The sequence below is a fragment of the Haemaphysalis longicornis genome, unplaced genomic scaffold (genome assembly GCF_048455015.1).
Source record: "Haemaphysalis longicornis isolate Haplotype H1 unplaced genomic scaffold, Haemaphysalis longicornis Haplotype H1 scaffold_1, whole genome shotgun sequence".
In the NCBI taxonomy this organism is placed as follows: Eukaryota; Metazoa; Arthropoda; class Arachnida; order Ixodida; family Ixodidae; genus Haemaphysalis; species Haemaphysalis longicornis.
In genome coordinates, this window is record NW_027526203.1 from 340,066,864 (window position 1) to 340,074,551 (window position 7,688).

The window sequence follows — 7,688 nt, forward strand, 5'->3', positions numbered from 1 at the left end:
TGCGCCACAAAACCGAAACAGAATCAAATGCTACGAACGCGCCTTATATCCTTGACTCATTCAAACTACGTCAAGTAGCTATTGATACAACGCATGATGGGGCAGTGATTAACACTTGCAATAATAAAAAAAGAAGCTCCCACTTACAGCAACAATGATGGAGTAAAGGTCGTTGCGACAGCGAAGCCCCAAGCATACCACTTAGAGAGATTGACCAAGATTGGCCCATAAAACATAATAATCATAAAACATAATAATCATACGCGTTCCCGACACGTTTCACGCGATTTCAGAATCAATCCAACGGAAACACCAAGTGAACCCCACGATGCGTCGCATCTACACAGGGTTCCCCTCGCGGGGAGGTGGGCGCAATTTTTTGTGTACCAAAACGAGTGGTGAGGACCAGGTGCTACATGACGGGCGAATTATATCCCGGCTAAGCATGTCCTGAACTTGTTCACTAATAACCTGACGTTCATAGGAGGACACACGGTAGGGACGACGGTGGACTATGCTGTTGCCATCTGTTTGGATCCGGTGAGTGGCTGCTGAAGTAGTTCCTAGTGAGGTAGCATATCAATCAAAGGACGATTTGTGTTTGCTCAATAAGTCCAGTAAAGAGTTCTTCTCAGTTGGTAAGAGATAGAAGCTGATTGGGGCTTCAAGAGCGTCGAGAGGCGCTACTGTACTGCTAGGCAGGAGAGTGGGACAACAGAGAGAGCAGCCGTGCCCACAACAGTCGCTACAGTGGCGCCTTCGGGAATGAGGATTGCTTCGGAAGAGGTATTGGTTGCAGCTAGTAGTGCTGTCCCGTGTGAGAAGCGGACCAGACAAGTAGGAATGAGGACACCCTTGGGAAGGAACCTAGCGATTGGTATGGAAAGGATTTCTCCTTCACAGATGGTGTCGGAACGGACCGAAAAAATTTTCTCTTCCCCTGGGGCGACGTCAATGGCAACACTACAAACAAGGCGAGGCGGCGTGATCTCCTCAACGCTGGAGTACCCTGTCTCTGAAAGACGTATTTCCGGTCGATGACACGATATTACGGCGCCCGCTGAGCTGAGAAAGTCCCACCCTAGAATACGTTCGTGGGCGCAGGGAAAGATAACTGCAAACACTGAATGTGATGCCAAATACCGTCTATAAAAGCACGCACAGTGCAGGTCCCAGATGGCTCAATCATATCGTCGTTGGCCCCACACAATAAAGGTGCGCTGTACGGAGTTCGAACTTTTCGGAGACGCGCACACAAATCTTCGTTTATGACTGATACAGCAGCTCCGGTATCGATGAGGGCAGTGGCATTAAGACCTTCTACAACCACTGACAACATGTTCCATGGACGTTGCGGGGAATTTTCGAATTTTCCGTGTAAAGCAGTTTTCCCCCGAAAAACTGCAGGACTTAGTTTTCCGCCTGGTGGTTGGTATCATGCGATACCGGTCGAACGGGTGACACTGCCCGGTGGAATGGTGATGGGGAACGGCGCCTTGGGTTTCGAGAGTAGCGAGTGGGGTCAGCCGAGTCAGGTGGAGAAGGAGGACGACGTGTTGGCGGCGAATAATCGTGTTGGCGGTATCCATAACTAAAACACATGTTGTCACGCTCATAAGTGTCATATCCACGTCGTTCATCCTGTTGACGCCGGCGACAGAAGCGGGAGATATGGCCGCGGATGCCGCAGTAATAGCAAACCGGGCGACACAAAGGTGCGTCTTGGCGGAGTGATCGCCATATGGGGTAGGGAGACCACGGTCCCAGCGCCGGAGGAACAGCTGCGACGCAGCCGGCAGCATGTTGAGACATGACCGGCGCCAGAGGCAGGGGTGGTCGCACCGCTACGTCAGAGTACGATGGGATTATTACTGGAGCAGGAGCAAGAGCGGAAGAGGGACCAGGCATTGCCGCAAGTTCTTCTCTAACGATTTCTTGTAAGAATGGACACCAGGGACAAAGGCAGCACCATGATCGTGGAGCTCTTCCCGGATAATAGCGCGTATCAGAGTCCGCAGGTTGTCGTTTCCAAGGTATTGCGGTGGGGCGGTCTCCTGCTGGAGGCGGATAGACTGCATCTCATCCAGCCTCCGGCAAATTGCTGTCACATCAGCCACGGTGGATGGGTTTTGAAGAGCCAAAACCGTGAAAGCGAAATGGCCGATGCCCTTAATGATGTGACGCACCCGATCCGCTTCCATCATGTTCTTGTCAACACGGCGGCACAAGGCAAGGACGTCCTCGATATACGCGGTGTACGTTTCGTGAGCCTGCTGGACGCGCCTCTCCAGTGTCTTTGCGCCGTCGGAGCGAGCTGAGGGAGTGCCGGAAATCCGGCGCAGCTGTGCGGTGACGTCATCCCAGTCGGTGATTGAGGCTTTGTTGTTAAAAAATCCCGTTTTGGCCACTTTATCAATATGGAAATTCACATTTGCCAGCTTGGCGCTGTCGTACCACCCATTAAACGGGCTAACTCGGTTGTAATCATCAGCCATTCCTCGACTTCCTCGCCGCGAAGCCCGGCAAAGAACGGGGGGGTCGCGCTGGCGGGTGGCCACGAGGTGCGGTGGGACCGAACCCGCAACGTTGGCTGGTTCCGCTGTCCTTGGCATGGCATCCTGCTGTAGCCGACGACCCCAACGGAGCTCCAGGGGTGCACTCAGAGAGGGAGGCCACGGGATCCAGTCGCACACTCTACCACTTGAAAGGCGAAGATTCGAGGCAGCCTTTTATTCAGGTGATCGGGGCCGAAGAAAACCAAATCACACGATGACGATGATAATCTGCAAAATGAGGAAGTGGCTGAGGCCACTGCGTGATGATGAGGATTTACAGGCGATGCATAGCAATGCGCCCTTGTGAGGGGATTAGCCCTCACACTAGATGGTCCCTCCAAGCGAAGCATCCGCCTGACTCAATCCGTCCGCACACTATTTCCTCCCTCTGGGTGAAGGCAGGCACCCGTCGCCATCAGTCCTCATAATATATATATATACACACACTGCGATTCAGAATGGGAAATTAGGGGCTCGTTGAATTAAGACAGAAATCAGGGTTGGCAGTCCAGAATGACAAGGAAAGCAAAGGGGAGAGTGGGGTGGGTAATTTATTATCGTTGAAACAGATGCAGATTTTTGGAAGACAGGAAGAAAGTGGTGAAAAAATGCCCGCCGGGTGGGATACGAACCCACGACCTCCAGAATACGCGTCTGGTGCGATGACCACTGCGCTACCGGCGGGGCTGTTTCCCCTCCACTTTCCCGGGTATCTATGTTAGAGGAGTACTGACACCAATTTTCTGTGTTAATATTATTGCACAGTTCGCTTCCTTTACTCAACAGAATACCCTCGCTGAAATATGAGCGGCCTGCGACACGAAGAACATACTTCAATTAGACCTCATTTATCTCGCCGATGGAGCAGCGCGCAGAGCGGCACTCAGCAAATGGACATCAGCGTGACATCATCCTGCGATAGCCAAAAGAAGTGACGCGACAGCGCTCGTCAAAAACTCGTGACGCCCCTTCACGCGCGCAACCTCGCGAGCGGCGAGCGGGCGCCGGCGCATTGACAAACGGGTGCACGTAGCCAGAGCTACAGGCATAACCGCTGCCCAGAAAGGCACTGTTGGCAAAAATAAAGTTCCGCAGACGGGAAAGGAAGCGATAATATAGCCCGGAATCGCAATAAATGTCGCCATCAGGACTTTTATTAAAAGCGGTCATCGAATTTCCGCCGCAATGCTAGGCCTATAGCACCTTCAGGCAGCTCAGCCGTTCAGCTCTGGCGGCGGCGAGGTCGAAACAACGCCCCCACCGGCTTCCGCAGTGTTTTGACGTCCGCACAAAGCAGTGAGGTCATGCCGGGATTCGGTAATATGCGCCTTTCGGGATGAAAGCGCGCGAATGTGGAACAAACGATTTTCAGGCCGTTCAATGTAATTAATTATCGCGTGCTGAAGTATTTAAAGTGCCGTTTCGGGTTCGCCAGACCATTATGCATCGATAAAAGCAATAAAATTTGAAGAAAAATTTTCGTGTCAGTACTCTTTTAAGATATTTTTGTTTTCCTGCACTTTCGGGTGGCAGCCAGCGCCACTCGGACTACTCGGGGTGAAGGGGACCTTCTTTAAGTTTCAGGAAAGCCTTTAAGTAATTTTTAAAAATAGGCTTTCGGCGGTAAAATTGTTTTTCTTGCGCGAAGTGATGAGGGGCCGTGGCGGAAGCAATAAAGCAAGTTTCACTTGCTATTTACGGTGATAATTAATTATTACTTGTTAATTAACTTTTTAATTATTGCAGTTACGCGAGTGACTGTTATGTGAAAATTCTAGAGGATCACAGTAAAACCGATATCCAGCGTGAGATTCCCGAAAATGTAATTTCCCGCAGAACTGTGGGCTGAATACTTCAGTCCCCCGAACGCGCGTTTCTAGAGATAGCGTCTGCAAAGTGCCGTAAAGTCACGCTCCCGCGTTGACGTCACACGTCAAACATACGCGGCGCGTTATCGCAGCTGTGCTAGAGCGGAGCTGCGCAAGCGCGTGGTTCCGCTCTTTTATGTGCGTGCGGGAGCGCCGTCACGTGGTATCTCTCATATTTCGCGGTGTTTCTTTGTCAGTCTGAATAAATGAGTGCGCAATAAATTCGTCGCTAAAAATGCCGCAGTTAGATTCCTCTCGTGGGTACATACAAGTGTCTCATTGACACCTCAATGATTACGGCAGTGCTTCTCAAGTGAGATCATTAATTGCAATTAATTAACTAAATCTTATTAACGAAAAATTACTGACCGCTACTCCACTGTACAGGAAACATTATGCGCTACGTTTTGTTAGAGTAACGCCATTGCTCTTTTTTTTTTAAATCTTGGTGCATGATAGCTGGGACACCCTGTGAAATTTCGTGACACACTGATCTACCATACATTCATTAATGAAACATAAAGAATGTAGCTGATATTAGCAGCGATGACACTAACGGTGACTTTTCTGCTGCAAATAAGCCATCCGGAGGCCTCAAACCAGTTCTCTTGCACTCCTTGGCTCCTGTTTGGTATAGCGGCGCAACAATGGTTTCGTCTCGCAGTGTTGGCAGTAACCCGTGACAAGTAACGGCTTCGCCGCTTATGCTTTACTTTTTAAAGGGAAGCTTTCTTGCTCTCACTGATGTGGAAAAGGCGGTGTCGCCACGTACAGTTCACTGCAGGAAAGCCAACTTAACACAACGGGAGGGCACATGATGACGATGATGATGATGATGACAGAATAAAAAACAAGTCCAATGGTCGAAATCGAGCCTGGGTCCCTCGCGCTATGATGCCGACGTCTATCTTATTGCGCCATTCCGACATGGTCGAAGCAGTTTGGATTTGAAAGCAAATTTCAATGCTTCACTTTGAACAACAACGATGAGGGGGGGCTCAACTTTCTCTTGAGGGATTCGTTTGTTGCCATCAGAATTTGGACTTGACTCGCAAGCAGTTCCCACTCTGATCGTTGACGCTTGAACGTTGATAGCAACGGCTTTGCCCTGGGCACTTCACCATTTGATTTTCGCACGCAAGTAAGCTTAGTGTTTAAGCTATCGTCGGCGTTAAACGGAGGGGAATTGAAATTTTTCGCTAATTTATTAACGAACTCGTTACAACTTCACAATAGTAACGTGTGACGTACTTACGTTAGTAGTATTCGGGTAGCGTTGGGGTTACCTTAGACGTACATTATTTTCAGCACCCTCCGCCCCACCCCCTACTTAAAGGGGCCATGAAGACAAAATACAGGTTTGTTTTATTCGAAAGATTTCGTGTTCTATAGGGCCCCCAGTGCTTGTCCGGAAGCAAACGATGCATTATTCACTGCGAAATTATTCAATTTCAGCAAAAATTTTGATTCTCACGCCAAAACGTGTGTTTGAACGACGTCTGCAATGACATCATAAGAACAGGTCTTTCAGTTAAACTTGGTGTGGAGCGGAGACTTGCTCACTGTTAGTCAACCAAGATGGCGCCACCACACCACTTCAAGCCGTTTTCTGCCTTTGGTTTGTTTGTGACCTTATTTAAACCTGGCTTGTTTTTGTTCATGGAAGCAATATTCGTTTCGTGAAACATGGTGCTCGCTCGACAAATATGGTCACGTAAGACACCGTCGCTTGAGTCAATCGGTCAGTGTTGTCTCAGACAACCCCAAAGCCCCGCAGTGCTGTGCATCTAAGCGAAGCATAGTGCGCGCAGTACCAACAGCAGTACGCATCGGTACTTCTATGTTTACGTGTGCTTTCATAACTTCCACTATTTGTCCCACCATGCTTACTGATATAAAAAAATGTGCTCTAAATTTAAGCGCAAACAGCTCGTTGGACAAGTTTATAAGTTCTGCCTATTTTGCGTTCGCTTTTTCCTGCCTCCGCTAATCGCAGAGCTGGCTGGTATGACATCACAGGTTCTGTTGCGGGAAATGAGCTAGTGGGTCGCATGGCCATTCCCTTTTTTCCTAATTATATAGCTTATTTGAGCAAAGTTGACGTTAAAAGTGGTGTTAGTATGATTCTAACGAGGCAATCTTTTGAATAAACCAAACTTGCATTTTGTCTTCATGGCCCCTTTAAAGCGATCACAAAGCTACGGCACATGGAAGAGCAAGGTATCAACCGGCAGGATGTGTTCAGGAACTGTGCGCTCCAAGACAAGGCAAGAGCAACAGCTAGCTGCAGCCAAGAGGAAAATAGATTAAAAAAAGGCCGCCGATTCGCAGGCGGATATTTTAAATGCAAGAATGTGCGTATTCAAGTTGACACTGTTTAGACACACTTGGAGAATGATGAGAGTCATTTCATTGCAGTGCAGTCCAGTAAAGACATTCATGAAAAGCCGGCCGTTCACGCGCTTGTCTACGGCTGACAACGAACCAGATCCTGTCATACAGGCTCACTTCTGGCATAGCAAGCCGAACATGTGCCTGCCCCAGGGCCCTGGGTCATTGGAGCCGTCGTCATATAGCTCCTACTTAGAACGCCGATTGTCACACCGAAAGCAGTTATGCAATGCCTATGGGGAAGATGGCGGAAAAAACACTGTTAGTCCTTAGGTCCGCTCACGAACCTCCGGGCTCCCATATACCGCACCACCAGCTCGCACGCCACGCATCTGTTGGTGCAGCGCCTCACAATCTCTAGGGTTTCAGTGGGCGCCGCAAGTTAGCGCTGCGGGATTTTTTCCTCGCGATGATTTTTCGCTCACGGTCAGCGCCGCCGGCGACACCGCATTTTATGAGACCCGGGGCCCTTAACACTACCCTTAAAAATACATACACATATAAAAATTAAAGAGAACGCCTTAACTCGTATTTACTACTGTATAGCGGGTAATCATGACAATACCAGTGAACTTATAGTTCATACCACAAGCTACGTACAGCACTGTGGAGCCTACATGGTTGTCAATAGTCCACCCAGTGAGCGCGCCTAACTCAGCGTGAAGGAAGCGACTGAAGGTGCCCGGGCCTTGCGGTTCCACCTGCCGAGAGGGGAGAAGGAAATGTCCTTTCAAGGCCCTCTTAACGGTGAGTTAGGCGTGCTGAGTGGGCGGACTGTTGACAACAATGTAGCCTCCAGAGTGCTGCACGTAGCTTGTGGTATGAACTATAAATCAATATTAGAACTGTTTGGAAAATACGCATGAATAAATAT

The 7,688-nt window shown here is 49.3% G+C and overlaps 1 non-coding gene across 1 annotated transcript; it reads right to left on the reverse strand.

Moving 5' to 3' along the window:
- Positions 1 to 3,166: 3,166 nt before the first annotated feature.
- Positions 3,167 to 3,239, reverse strand: Trnat-cgu (transfer RNA threonine (anticodon CGU)). Its single transcript has one exon. It is a non-coding gene; the product is annotated as a tRNA-Thr (tRNA).
- Between the last annotated feature and the right edge of the window lie 4,449 nt (positions 3,240 to 7,688).